Here is a 15521-nt window from a genome sequence, read left to right on the forward strand (position 1 = left end):
GTGCTGGAGTGCATACAACAGATGAGAGGGCAACTTTGTCTGAGGAAGGGGCATTCTAACCCTGAAACATCACAAAAACATTTTTTTAAAATTCTAGACTTGCAGGGGCTTTCCCTTCTATTGTAAGCATGTACTGTAACCTTTCAGTTATATGCAAGCAATAGTGCAAGTAAAAATCTTCTAACCTATAAGAGCATTTTCTTTTTGCAAGTTTATGCCCCTTTAAGAAATGTTTTGATTATAACAAGTATTAGCATCTTGCAGTGGCATATTGTGACATTTGGGAAGTGGAGCTCATCGTTATATGTATTAGAATCCATGTAACACAACAAGAAAGCACTTAATTAGGAACACTTATAAGATCCTAATAGATATTGCATTAGAGCACCTTTCAGCGGACCCTAATCGTATTCCAGCTGTCTTAGTTATTCCCTTTAGACATCCCATGGGTAAATCACCTATAAATCCAATTCTACCTTAGTAAGTGACTAACATTTGAAAATAATTGCAGCAGAGCAAATTTAGTAAAGAAGTTAATTAAGCATTGATTATACGCTATGGCAGTTCAGGGGCTTCCCCCCCAAAAAAAGAGCTGTAAGTAGTCAAACCTCAATCAAACTAAAAAAACAAAGTTTTCTTTAGAATCTATCTCCTTACATTTTTTCACACACACACAAATGTTCTAGCCATAACCTATTAGAAATATATGTTTTACATAGGGAAATTGTTATAAGTACATAGTTGCACACACTATATATTGCAGACAGAATCTCTTGTTTTTTTACTAAAAGAGCCTGAGTCCTTTATGCTTCTTTGTTTCATTATGAAGGCAAATTGAATTTGAACTTAAAGGGACCTTGTAGTGGAACACATGGTGGGTAAAAATGAATTGGAGTATATAATGTTTAGCAAAGTATAGCAGGATTATACTCTCAAGGAGGTGGAAAATAAACAGTATTGAAAGATCCTTTATTAAAGTCCAAGTTTAAATACAGACGGCATTGCACCCATAGTGAACATTATCTATGCAGTGTACACCCTACATATAGCATTTCCTCAGGGATGACATCAGCTGATACACTTCTGCTTTTTAAAGTGAAACTCTAGGTGGTAACTCCATCATTGTCACTGTTCACTACAAATAATTTCTATCATCTTGCTCTTTGGGAGTAGCTCCCCTATCCTCATAGCTCCATGGAATGCATATGAGAAAGCTGCCCTAAAAATTAGCACTTCCTCTTTGTTAAAGCAAACTTCTTGCAGCACGCACATTATCTCCTCCAGCTTCTCTTCTGTTATTGGTTACCTTTGGTCTGACCTTTTTTCTTCCCCCATTCCCCATGCCCTTGCTATTTTCATTACTACGAATCTCTTCCAGTCTGTTTCCCTGTAAAATTGCGCAAAGTATGAGATTCCTGCTAATACCATACCCAACTCTCTTTACCCCTTCTCTCTTTGCCCGCATTAACCATTCCAAAAAACATCCTTCTTCCCCAACGCGTTATCCAATTTAAACCCCTGCCATTGGACCTAGTGTTTTATATATGCTAACCATGTCTACTCATTGCCAATCTGCCAGATAGAAATAGAGCAGGGATCACCTTCTAACCTAGCGTCGGGGGTCAGGCTCCTACATTTTACCCATTAAAACCGCGACAGGGCGTCTGCCACTACGTTTTTATACCCTGGTATGTGTTTCGCCTTAAAACATACATTTAGCTTCAAACATTTCAAAACCAAGTACTTTAAATACTTGATAACTAGTACGGATGATGCCGACAGATTATGTTCGCTAACATTTTGCCCCACAGTGCAATGGCCACTATTATGGGAAAAAGTTCTAGCAGCACTAGGTTCTTTAACCATCCCTTCTTTTTCCATACTTCCGGCCATTTGCCTGTGCACCAACTCGCTTGCCAATATTCCCCGAAACCCATGCCTCCTGCTGTGTCTGTGTATAATTCTATTTCCTCACCTGATACTTCCTGTACCCATATCCTGACTCCATTGAAATCCCTTAGGAATTCGTCCCACACCTTTAAATCCTCCCTCATTTCCCCGGATACCCTGATTAGGGGCTCAGGTTTATTTGCACCCTTTGTGCTCAGCTCCAATAGCCTTTTGAAAACTCTGCCTATCGGTATCACCCTGCAAGCGAAGTTCAAAATCCCCAACAGCTTTTGCATTCCTCTGAGCGTCGCTTTCCTTCTCTTCGCCATTTCTCCAACTGCCTGCCTGGCCGTTTCAATATTGTCCTCTGGTAACTCACACTGTCCCTTTTCTGAATCTATGACTATACCCAAGAAAGCCATTCTTGTCAGGGGGCCTTCTGTTTTTTCTATTGCCACTGGTACCCCAGTTCCCCAAACATTTCCATCAAACCATCTCTCATTATCCTACGTACCCCGGATCCTGCTGCTCCGACTACCATAAAGTCATCTAAGTAATGTACTAACGACTCCCTCCCCGTTCTCTTTACCAATAGCCAGTGCAAAAAAGAGCTAAATTTTTCGAATATTGATCATGAGATTGAACACCCCATTAGCAAGCACGTATCTATGTAGTACATTCCCTGGAATTTGCACCCCATTAGCCTAAAGCTCTCGGGGTTCAGGGGTAATAGCCTAAATGTGATTCAATATCTATTTTTGCCATTTCTGCCCTTTCCCCTGCACTTCTCACGAGATCTACCGCGTTGTCAAATGATTAGTATTGTACTGCCGCATCTAGTTTATCGATAGCATCATTAACTGATTTCCCTTTGGGGTAAGATAAATGATGTATCATTCTAAATTTACCTTTTTCTTTTTTGGGGACCACCCCTAAGGGGGATACTACCATGTCTATAAAAGGTTTCTCTTTAAAAGAGCCTGCCATCCTCCCAACAGCACTTCTTTCCCTAATTTTTCCACTAGAATCTCCGGAAACTCATATGCTGATTTTAGGTTCCTGGCTTTGCTTGCCCCTTCTGCCTCCCTTTTTACCAGTACTAGGAATCTCTTATTTATGCCCTCAATTAACAGCTTCATGTCCTCCTGTAATGTGTATTTACTCAATTCCCATGTCAACCTATCTACCCTCAGCAGCGTTGAGGCCTGGCCCTACTGGTTGCCCCTACCCATGTTTCCTTGGCTAAGAAAGGAACCCCTCCAGCCTCCATTGTTACTGTTGTTCCTTCTGCAGTCTACCCCCGCGTGCCACCCACTACAGTATCTACATGCGTGTCTATATTTACAGTCATTCCCTCTATCTCATCTCTTCTCATTGAAAGCCCAGCAATCCTTGAACTCAGTTTTAATTTCTTTCCCAACGTTAATATTTCGCCCTCATTGATTATCTGTTATCTTTATTACCCTTGTATAAAGATCCAAAATCTTACCCCAAAGTCTTTGTGCCCCTTATCGCCAAGCTGCAAATTGCCCCTCCTAAACTCTGCATCTTAATCTTTCCATGCAAATCCGCCATAGGTTGTGTAACATTCTGCAATTAAATGAATGTACCTTAGCATTCCCTTCACTTTTTCGGGGTTAGCAGTGATAAAACACTCCACATATATTAACATTCCCTTCACCCATTCCGCGAATGTCTGCTTGGTTTTTCTAGGCTTCCCATCATCCCCTCTTGATTTAACCGCCATTGCTTCCCTTGTTATTTTGAATACGTCTCCGAATTTTCCCTTCTATGCCCTGGCTACTATTTTCGCTTTTAAGTGTGTGCTCAGGGGCAATAATAATGCCCACGTGACTTCATCATCTGTGTTAAACTCCTCCACCTCCCCTGCCGTGGACTCCCTTACTATTTCCTTGTCCTCCCCTTTTCCCTGATTTTCCTGACTATCTTTAGTATCTTATTGCAACCACCTCCCTTGGCCTTATCATCTTCAGCATCATACTCAGAGGAACTCTCAGACATGCTATTGCTTCTACATAATAGTCGCCGGTTTCTACGTGCTGTCCCTTTTTTCCACTCCCTCCACGATCTTGGCCGCCATAGCCCCTTCCTTCTGCTGTGCTGCCGTTGTCCCAGCCTTTTGTCCTGATTCTGCTTCTAACGGTTCCGTAACCTTGGCTGCTGACCTTGCCATCCTCTCCTTATCTCCCTGTTCCACAGTGCTCTGCAAAGTATAATTGTCATTAGTAATGGTTTGTTTTCCCTTTTGCAAGGGATGCTCTGGCCTCATTGCCCCCTGTTGACCCCCGTGACTCCCATCCCTCCCCTCCCTGTTGCCATCCCCTGACTTTTCCCCCCATGGCTCCTCTTCCTCCATTATCATATAGGAATTACCATCCATGTCCCTAATTATCCATGGCCTGCCCCCCACTTCCTGCCTGGTTCTTTTCACTGGCCTGCCCAGCTCCCCCGATTCCCCTTTAAAAAACCTTGCCTGCTCTGATTCCCTGCATGCTCTAAATCCCCTATCCCCCTCATTTATCTGGGAAATCCCCTCTCTGACCCCTGTATTCCCTGCTATCCCACCCTTCCTCAAAAGGAGCACTCGGCCAGCCGGGACTGCAGCGCCAAAATGTCCCCCCCATCCTGCCTCCCTGTTCCCCCATATGGGCCCCTTCCCTCCCATGTCATGTGCTCGCGCCACCCCTCTGTGTCCTTTGTGCAATCCTGTTGCAAGGAACATCGCCATCCCCGCTCCTCTGCCCCCTCTCTGTATCCCCATTCCAGCTGGTTGGCACACGTGGTCCCCCCATCCCCCTGTTAATTTACTATATAGATATCACGATGGCGAGACGGTCGAGGCCTCGCCGCCTGGGTCCGCTAAATACCTCATGGGGATGCCCCATCCTATGCCCCTACTACATAGTTCTACCACCCGCTCCCTATGCCCGCTAATATCCCCCCTTTTCCCCTGCGCCAGTAAGATGCCCCCCTCCGGTGATCGGGGGGGAGGTGAAACAGGCCGGGACCCCAAAGCTCTCTTATGACTCCACCAAGGGGCCGCTGTGCCCATCCTCCATTAACATGGGGTTACCTACTGGACCGCTGGGACTGCCTGAGGCTACCCTCACCCCTGCCTCAATTACCGGCTCTGGATCTGCCCTAATGGCCATTTGCTGGGGGGGGACTCACTAAACTGCCGACCACATCGTCCGACGCTGCTCCTGGTGTAACCTTCTGTCCTGGCTTCCCCTTCTCTATCCTCTGCAGCTTCTTCTGTGCCTGCAGGGCCCTGGTTCTCCAAACTGATACCTTGTTGTCAAGGTACCTCTACAGGATTCTTTTGTTCCTGGTCGCCATCTTGGAATCTCCATGATCTGGACGTCCTGTTGAAATAAAACAAAAAATTAGAATGATTTCTCCTTGCCGCACCTCGCCCTAAGTACCTGTAGCCACTCCCCCCCTTTGTTCCCCTGCACCAATCCCTAACAGTCTCGCCCCCCTGCAGGGCATTCCTACCAACCCCCTCTATCATTACCTCCTCAGGAAAGCCCAGCCCTTATTGGGCTCCAGTATGCATGCACTCCTTCCACTAATTTCTAGAATTTAACACAAGCTGTTTTTTAAGGATGTTTTTGTCTAATGTTAAACTATTTTGCAGTTATGAGATAATGGTGTTGCCTCCATCATTACATTCTACGGTACATTCTGTTGAACTGTGTTTCTGTCCTCTCTGCCAGACCAAAATGATTAAAATGCTTTATACCCATTTTGAGCACTTATGGAAATACATGTTAATGACTTGTATAACTAGTATAGAAAATGATAAACTGCTGCATTGCTTGTAACTATGTACTGGGCTATTATAAAGGTGACTCTTAAGAGTTTGGTTACAGTGTTGGGTATTTTGCAAATATAAAAACGGAGCATAACACTAAGGGCTAGATTTACAAGTGGAGCGCTAAATTATTGCGCGCCTACAAATGGGCAAGTGCGATAATTAATCACCAATTATAAGTTGCTGGTTATTGCTACTGTGAGCTTAGATCTCTGGTTAATTTTTATAAATGTGTCCCAAACGGCCTCAAAATACAGTCGTGTATTTTATTAAAAAATAAAGATTGCAGCATCTTTATTTTTTAATAAAAATGACTGTACCAGGCAGTATTTTGGGACTAAAGTTGGTGGGAGTGACACTGAAAAGTGCCTTTACATTGTGGTCTATGTGAACTGTGTGTTCCTTGTAAATATATATGTATTTGCTTATATACATATATATTTATGTGTTAATATGTGTATATACACATATTAACATAGAAATATATGTTTATCAGCATATACATATATATTTAAAATTGATGCCATCGCTGCGCTATTTACCCCCTTCGCTGCGCTGAAGTTCTGATGCCTTTGGAAACACAGCGTGCGCCGGTATTACACAGTGGAGCACAAATATTGCTTTCATGAGTTGTAATCTGGACGTAAATTTCTCCACTTTTTATGTACTTCCATAAGTAATTAAAGGAAAAGTAAACTATTTGATATTGTAATATAAAATATGTATAAATGATTGCTTATGTGCAATAAAAAATGTACAATATATTTTGCTTAAAGGGACAGTCTAGGCCAAAATAAACTTTCATGATTCAGATAGAGCATGTAATTTTAAATAATTTTCCAATTTACTTTTATCAGCAATTTTGCTTTGTTCTCTTGGTATTCTTAGTTGAAAGCATAACCTAGGAGGTTCATATGCTAATTTCTTAGACCTTGAAGGCCACCTCTTTTCAGAATGCATTTTAACAGTTTTTCACCACTAGAGGGTGTTAGTTCACGTATTTAATATAGATAACACTGTGCTCGTGCACGTGAAGTTATCTGGGAGCAGGCACTGATTGGCTAAACTGCAAGTCTGTCAAAAGAACTGAAATAAAGGGGCAGTTTGCAGAGGCTTAGATACAAGATAATCACAGAGGTTAAAAGTATATTAATATAACTGTGTTGGTTATGCAAAACTGGGGAATGGGTAATAAAGGGATTATCTATCTTTTAAAACAATAAAAATTCTGGTGTAGACTGTCCCTTTAAAGGGACAATGAAGTAAAAGAAAAAACTTTCATCATTTAAATAGGGCATGTAATTTTAAACAACTTTCCAATTTACTTTTATTACCAATTTTGCTTTGTTCTCTTGGTATTCTTAGTTGAAAGCTAAACCAAGGAGGTTCATATGCTAATTTCTTAGACCTTGACGGCCGCCTCTAATCTGAAAGCATTTTGACAGTTTTTCACCACTAGAGGGCGTTAGTTCATGTGTTTCATATAGATAATATTGAGCTCAGGCACATGAAGCTCCTAGGAGTCAGCACTGATTGGCTAAAAATGCAAGTCTGTCAAAAGAACTGAAATAAGGGGGCAGTTTGCAGAGGCATAGATACAAGGTAATCACAGAGGTAAAAAGTATATTATTATAACTGTGCTGGTTATGCAAAACTGGGGAATGGGTAATAAAGGGATTATCTACCTTTTTAAATAACAAAACTTCTGGTGTTTACTGTCCCTTTAAGGTCCAGCCACAGCATTTCAATCTTTGACTGGGCCTTTGCAACACCTTGATTCTTTTATTTTTCAGCCATTCTGTTGTAGATTTGCTGGTGTGCTTGGGATCATTGTCCTGTTGCATGACCCAATTTCGGTCAAGCTTTAGCTGTCGGACAAATGGCTGCACATTTGACTCTAGAATACTTTGGTATACAGAGGAGTTCATGGTTAACTCAATGACTGCAAGGTGCCCAGGTCCTGTGGCTTAAAAACAGGCCCAAATCATCACCCCTCCACCACCGTGCTTGACAGTTGGTATGAGGTGTTTGTGTTGATATGCTGTGTTTGGTTTTCACCATTTGTGGCACTGTGCATTATGGCCAAACATCTCCACTTTGGTTTTGTCTGTCCAAAGGACATTGTTCCAGAAGTCTTGTGGTTTGTTCAGAGGCAACTTTGCAAACCTAAGCCGCGCTGCCATGTTCCTTTAAGAAAGAAGAAGCTTTCTCCTGGCAACCTTTCCATACAAACCATACTTGTTCAGACTTTTTCTAATTGTACTGTCAAGAACTTTATCATCTGACTATCTGACACCTTTTGCAAGTTAACATATTTCTAATAGGTACGCTCGCCACTATTCTGGCCCAGTGTACCTGGTTTTCAATCCGCCACCCTGGAGGCCGCAGATGCCATAGGAATCAATGGGAGTCTGAAAGCAGCGAAAGCTGTGTTCGATGCTGCCAGATATCCCATTGATATCTATGGTAGAAAACCAGTAACGTTTACACCTAACACCCCGAGTCTAAACAACCCTAATCTGCCGCCCCGACATTGCCGCAACCTAAATTAAAGTATTAACCCCTATGCCGCCGCTCCCGGACCCCTCCGCAACTTTAATAAAAGTATAACCTCTATCCCGCCGCAACTTTACTAAAATTATTAACCCCTATGCCGCCGCTCCCAGACCCCGCCGCAACTAAATAAATGTATTAACTCCTAAACCCCTGGCCTCCCACATCACTACCATTAACTAAACCTATTAACCCCTAAACTGCCAGCCCCCCACATCGCCATAAACTAAATTAAGCTATTAACCCCTAAACCTAACAACCAGCTAACTTTACATTAAAATTACAACATCCCTATCCTATAATAAAATTAAAACTTACCTGTAGAATTAAATTAAACTATATTAAACTATTAATTAACCTACCCTAACTATTATAATAAAATTACATTAAACTACCAATGAAAATCCCTTTACAAGGCGTTCCTAGGAGCTACTGTGGCACGCTTGGCGTAGACGCACATAAGGAGCGCCGAGGCGAGGGACACACAGGTGAACGCTGCTAGCGGAACCGGCGGGAGAGATCGAGAGACGGGAGACCAGTGCAGTGAGACGGAAGTGGCGATCGGAATCCACAGCCGACGGCGGATAGTCTCATTCCCTGGTCCCCGCAAGTGGCTAGAAATCTCGTTAGGCAGGATGGGAGGTTGAGGAGAGGCGGCTGAGAAAGGAATTAAGGTAGCAGATACTGACATGGCACATTGATACCCTTCCCCCTTGATAGGCAGCAGTAAAAGGTTGTTCCCTCCCAAACTTGCTGGTATACCTGTGGGGGAAAGGGATTATTTTGCTCAGCCCTCCTTAAGTACTCACACTCTGTGCCGCAAGATTGGTCATTAACAAAGGCGACCTGCTAGGACTTGCCCCAGGAATTTAGGGCTGTGGAAAGATAAAAGGGTTATCTCCCCCCCCCCCCCCTTAGATATAAGGTTAAATTTAGAAGCTAAGTCCTAAAAACAGTAAATTCATTAGCATACTATAGCCCCAAAAAGTTAATTGGAAAAACAGACACGTGGCCACTACAGAAATCAGCGTGCTGGACTGCTGTTAAAAGGTCCAGCCTGCTTCCAAAGGCACACAGGAGTGCCGCAACGCTTGTGAGTACCACTCTGTAAGCTCACTAAAGATACATGCACTGGTTATAATAGAGTCACACATGTGCGGTCTGTATTATGTCTCCCTTTCTAACTTATGTACTGGAAGAACACAGACACATCGCGACTGAGGACAGCATGCTAGACTGCTGTAAAAGGTTTAGCCTGCGGCAACTGGCACAAGAGAGTGCCGCTGTGTTTGTGAGTACCCTGTAACTGCTCTGGATACACTTTATGTTTGTTTTCCTAGCGGATTCACACAGGGTACTGTATTTTATGTCCCCCTTATATGTTCACCTAAACTTGGAAGAAAAACAACATTCTCCAGGAGAGAGACAGCATGCTGAACTGCTGCTAAAGGTTCAGCCCGCTTCTACTGGCACATGTGGGTGCCTCTGGAACACATGGGGCGCCCCTTCTCTTTTTTGTTCCAACAGACTCGCTGAAGCAGAAACTGAGGAGAAATCAGGACACGGATAAGGATCACCCCTGATTGCCCAGAGGAAATACCTAGGGGAAGAAAGGACTCCTATTTGTTATTAAACCCAACGGGACATTTGGGACTGTGATGGCACAGAAGTATCACATTTATTTTTTTCTTGCAAGTCTTGAAGGGCTGTTGGATTTGTTACTTTTTCTTTATTTTATTTATTGATTTAGAATAATGCACTGTATAATTAATGTATATCAGGTTAGAAGATAGAATATTGGGGTACTAGACACATAAATAGCCCTCTGATACTGGGAACAGTAGGACATATGGGATTGAATTTGATAGGAACCTAATTAAGTATTATACCATTTTATTTTGTAAGGTATATGCACTGAGTGATTATTTTATTGTATCTGTCCATATAGTGGTTTTTGAATTATGCACTATGTAGGTGTTTGGGGGTAAGTTGGGGAGGGAGGAGAGGAAGGGAAGCTGTTAAATTTTTCTTTTTTTCTTAGCTCTGCTTAAATATTTGACTTTGTAATAACAACACATATAGGAACATTGATGATAAAAGAGGAGAGGGTAATAGGAGTTCCACAGCTGCTAAAAGGCTAATCAAAAGGAGGATAGTGATAGAGGGAGACACAAGCACGAGGAAGTCATATAGGGAAGGTAGGGACAATAGTGCCACGTCCCTTATGGATAAATTTATATCAGAAAAAGCAAACCAGATGAAGTACAGAACTAAGCTCAGAAACCTCGCAGGAGGTGGGGCCTGATTTGACAACAAACACTGAGTTGCTGAAACAGATGAGTGCACTTTTCATGCCCAAGTTTGAGGCTATACAAAATACTATAGAGTCTATTTCGCAGGAAACAAAACAAATATTGGCTAGAGTAGGCCTAGTGGAACAGCGCATCTCAGATCTAGAGGACAGGGACATTGAGAAAGACCAGGAATTAACAGTAATACGGAAACAGGTTAAATTCTTAACAGACAAAGTGGAGGATCTCGAAAATAGATCGAGAAGAAATAACTTGAGAATAATTGGTATATCTGAAACCCTTTTAGAAAAGGATTTGTTACATTTTGCAGCAGTTCAGCTACCTTCTATACTTTCTATGCTCAAGGGAGAGCAAGCTTTACCAGTTGAACGGGCACATAGGATTGGGGCTCTCAGGCAGCAGGAGGAAGGCAAGGATAGACCCAGACCTATTATTATTAGGTATTTAAACTTCCAGGATAAGGCTAAGATATTAAGAGCTTTTAGGCTTCAAAAGAATGTTATGTATCAAAACAAGAAATTTCTTATATTCCAAGATTTCTCGCTTGAGACCTCCACTAGGAGAAGACAGTGTGCACCCCTATGCTCTCGCCTAATACAGGAAGGCAGATCAGTTAGGCTACTCTATCCAGCCAAAATTAGCATTAAAACTCAGGAGGGGTTCAAAACCTTTGAGAACCCACAAGAAGCAGAAAATTTCCTCAAGGAGGAAAGCAAAAGTTGAGACAATCTGAACATGGAATCGTTGGATAAGGATGAAGGGGGGGGGGGAGGATGAGGGAGGCTTGTGTGAATGAGTAAGCGTGTTTGGACTATTCTTTTTTTTTTCTTTTTCTTTTTTTTTTTTCTCCTTTTTTTTTTTTTTTTTTTTCTCTCTCTTTACTTCCCCTCTTCCTTTTTTTTCTTCTCTCACTCCCTCTCATTTATGGCTTACCTCCACTGCATAAACGAGAATGACTAGGAATTATAACATAGGCTCATGGAATGTGGGGGGTTTTACCTCGCCAATCAAAAGGAATATGGTCTTACAGTATTTGAATAAATTAAAGGTTTATATAGGTATGCTACAGGAAACACACTTGAATAGTACAGAGAGTCAGAAACTAAGATGGGGATGGGTTGGGGAGGTAGTGTGCGCCCCGGGTAACCGGAGGAAGAAGGGAGTGGCTATTCTGTTTAGAAAGAATCTACAATACCAGATTCTCCAAAAGGAAATAGACCCTCAGGGCAGGTTCATTATTCTGAAGTTGGAAATTGGGGGGAAAATAATTATACTGTGTAATACATATGGCCCAAATGAAAAGAAGGGTCCATTATGGAATTCATTGCAAGCCAAACTGGCAGGATTAGGACAGAATATTGTAAAAGGAGGAGATCTAAACATGGTGGCATCTGAAATAATCGACAGGAAAAGGACGGGGAATAGGGAACATTTGGGAAAAAGGGATTTTAGAATTTTTTAAAAATTGTGTTATAATTTGGATTTATTGGATATTTGGAGAAATAATTTTTCAGATACTCAAGAATACACTTGCTTGTCTAAAGCACATAAATCACTTTCGCGGATAGACATGTTTTTAATTAGTAAAAACCTATTCTCTTTAGTTCAAAAGACAACAATTACCCCAATCACAATATCGGATCATGCGCCAATACTGTTACGTCTAGTAAAAAATGGTAATAGTATACCCGGGAATAAATTCTTTTTTCCAAAATATTTATACACAAATCTTAGATTTTGAAATTTTCTATGCAGTAAATGGGACGAATACGTCCTCAATAACAAAGATTCAGTTAAGAGTAAGGAAACATTTTGGCACGCCTTTAAGGCCGTGATTCGTGGTGAAATTTTGGCCTTTCTTGTTAGAAGTAAGAGAATAAATAACAAATATTGGATGCAACTCACTAATCAAATAGTGAATAAATATCAAAGGTATTTGCAAAATAATAGTATTGAGAACTGGAAGCAATACGTAGATGCCAAAAAACAGAGGGACGCTTGGTGTGTCTTAAAAGAGAAACAATCTGAAATTAAAAGGAATAGTAAATTTATGTCCTATGGTAATAAAACTGGGAATTTTTTGGCCAATATGGTTAGGTCTCAAAAAGGATGTAAGCCTATAACAATGATCAAAGTTAAGGACAAAATAGTTAGTCTGTCTTCAGAAATTATTCAGGAGTTTCAACAGTACTTTAAAGAACTGTATGGGAATAGGGAGGTAGACCAACAGGAGAAGGAGGTGTTCTGGGGTACTATTAAGGTACCTCAAGTAGCAAAGGAAGATATAATGAAATTAAACGCCCAGATCACCAATGAAGAAGTTCAAAAAGCTATCCAAAACCTGAAGCTCAACAAGGCGCCTGGCCCTGATGATATTCCAGGAGAATTATACAAGATTCTTGAGGAGAAAATTACCCCAATAGTGAGGGAAATATATAATTATTTTCTTTATGAGGGGGAGTCCCCCTCTAGCTACTTTAACAAATCTAGGATTGTTTTATTACTAAAACAAGGGAAGGATCTAAGTAAGATGGAATCGTATAGGCCTATATCACTAATGAATGTGGATTATAAGATACTGACACACATTCTTGCAAACAGACTACAGTTGGCTATTAGCTCACTCATACATCCAGACCAAACTGGATTCATGAAAGGGAGAACATTGGTCAAAAATCTCAGGAAGTTGGAGGTAGTGATAGATTACTGTGACATGGCAATCAAAGAAGGCATATTCGCAGCGAAAGATGCGGCAGTGATAACCATAGACACACAGAAGGCCTTCGACTCTCTGATCTGGGACTATATGTTCACATCATTAGAGAAGTTTGGATTCAGAGGTAATTTTGTAAATGTCCTCTCCAAGCTGTATAATGCACCTGTAGCTGCGTTTGTTATCAACTCTAGTCTCTCAGATAAATTCTGCTTGCAACGGGGCACAAGGCAGGGGTGTCCTATTTCACCCCTGCTCTTCAATCTAGCATTGGAACCTCTGGCTATATACTTTCGGGGAAAATTGGAGGGAATTGACATAGGTGCTTTTAAAATCCAGCAAGCTATATACGCAGACGATCTCCTTATTTTCACACAGAATTTGGAAAATAACCTGTCCCTGATTATCAATATCCTGGATAGATTTCAGTCCTTTACAGGATTTGCTATTAATAAGGATAAATCGGAAATATAACAACAAAATAGAGGGGCGCTAAAGGTGCAGGGGTAACTCAGTGCAAAAATGAATCACTATGCGTAGATAATACAGAACAATTCAAATATTACAAGGACCAAACAAAATAAAAATAAAAATGAAAAATATATATATGAAATAAAAATACCATCTGATTATACCACACATAAGGCGCCCCTCTGTCTTCTTGTACTTTTTTAAATCAGAAATATTGTGGCTAATAAAGGGTAAAAACTCACCTACAACTCCGTTCAAAGAGGCAAAAGAATACATTACGTATTTGGGAATCAAGTTCGCAGCAGACCCGAGGAACTGGTATAAATTAAATTTTCCAACACTTATTAGTTCCCTCGAGAAAGACATAGAGAAGTGGATGAATCTACCTCTATCTCTGTCTGGTAGAGTTCATTTACTCAAAATGATTTCACTACCCACATTTTTATACATATTTCAGGCATTGCCACTTTTATTATTGAAAAAAGATAGCAAGATAATTAATAAAATTATAAGACGATTTATTTGGAAGGATAGAAGGTCCAGAATAGCATTCAAACGTATGTGTGCAAGGAGGGAGGGGGGGGATTAGCCATTCCGGATATAGAGGCGTACAACATTGCGGCCAATATAAAGTATGTTATTGATTGGTTCCAAGGAACAACTAATTTTTCGCTGTATGATGTGGAGGAAGGACTGGTCGCACCCCTCTCCCTCAAAGCTCTCGCTCACATGCCCACATCCAAGATCCCTAAAGAGCTAAGACAATTAACAATTATAAATCAGCCAATCAGAGCCTGGAGGAAATTTTGTGCAAAAATAGGCTTTGACTATAGGGCCTCCCCTTATTTAACTATAAGGGGGAACCCAGACTTCTTGGCAGGATACGACTCGTTAAGATTTGGAACTTGGAAGGAGGCAGGGATTAGTTACATGATCCAATTGGTTAACTTAGAGGAAAACAGAGTGAAAACCTTTGATGAATGTAAATGTGAATTTGGGATTTCCAAATCCCAGTTCTTTGCCTACCTGCAAGTTCGGCATTATGCCGAGCAAATTTTGAAAATAACAAATCTGGACTGGCAAAATAAAGCCTTAAAAAGTATACTACTCTTATTCAGAATAGGAAAACTCTCTATTTCGCCGATTTATACTTCAGTGCTAAGTAACCAAGAGCAGAGTAATATTAAATATCTCACGTTAATTTGGGAAGATTTTCTGGAGGGGGAGGTAGAAACAGAGGTATTGACAAGTTCTATTAAGAGGGCAGTGAAAGCCATGAGAGGGGAATACTATAGAGAACAACAATTTAAGATTCTGTATAAATATTATAGCACCCCCAAGCTGAGATCATACTGGTCTAACGAGAGGGAGACCTAGGGAGATGTAAATTTTGTTTAGCAGACCTTATTCATTTACTATGGTCATGCCCAGTAATGCCCAGTAATGCAGAGATTCTGGGGTAAAATCTCATTTTGGGCCACCAAAATTTCCAGGACTTATATATGTATCAACAGGCAGAACGTATTCTTCCTAACTTCATCAGAAGAAGTGGGGGAGTTCTCCCTCCTATTGAACACAGCTATTCTTATAGGTAGGAAAATAATTCTGAAAAACTGGCAGTCTCAGAAAGAACCTAAGCTTTCGGAATTCAAGAATGGGTTGATTCATCAACTATTCTTAGAACAGGCTAAAATACAAATGGAAATGGAGGTCAACATAGAGAAATTTTAAGATAAATGGGGGA

This window comes from Bombina bombina, chromosome 3 (genome assembly GCF_027579735.1).
Source record: "Bombina bombina isolate aBomBom1 chromosome 3, aBomBom1.pri, whole genome shotgun sequence".
Classification (NCBI taxonomy): domain Eukaryota; kingdom Metazoa; phylum Chordata; class Amphibia; order Anura; family Bombinatoridae; genus Bombina; species Bombina bombina.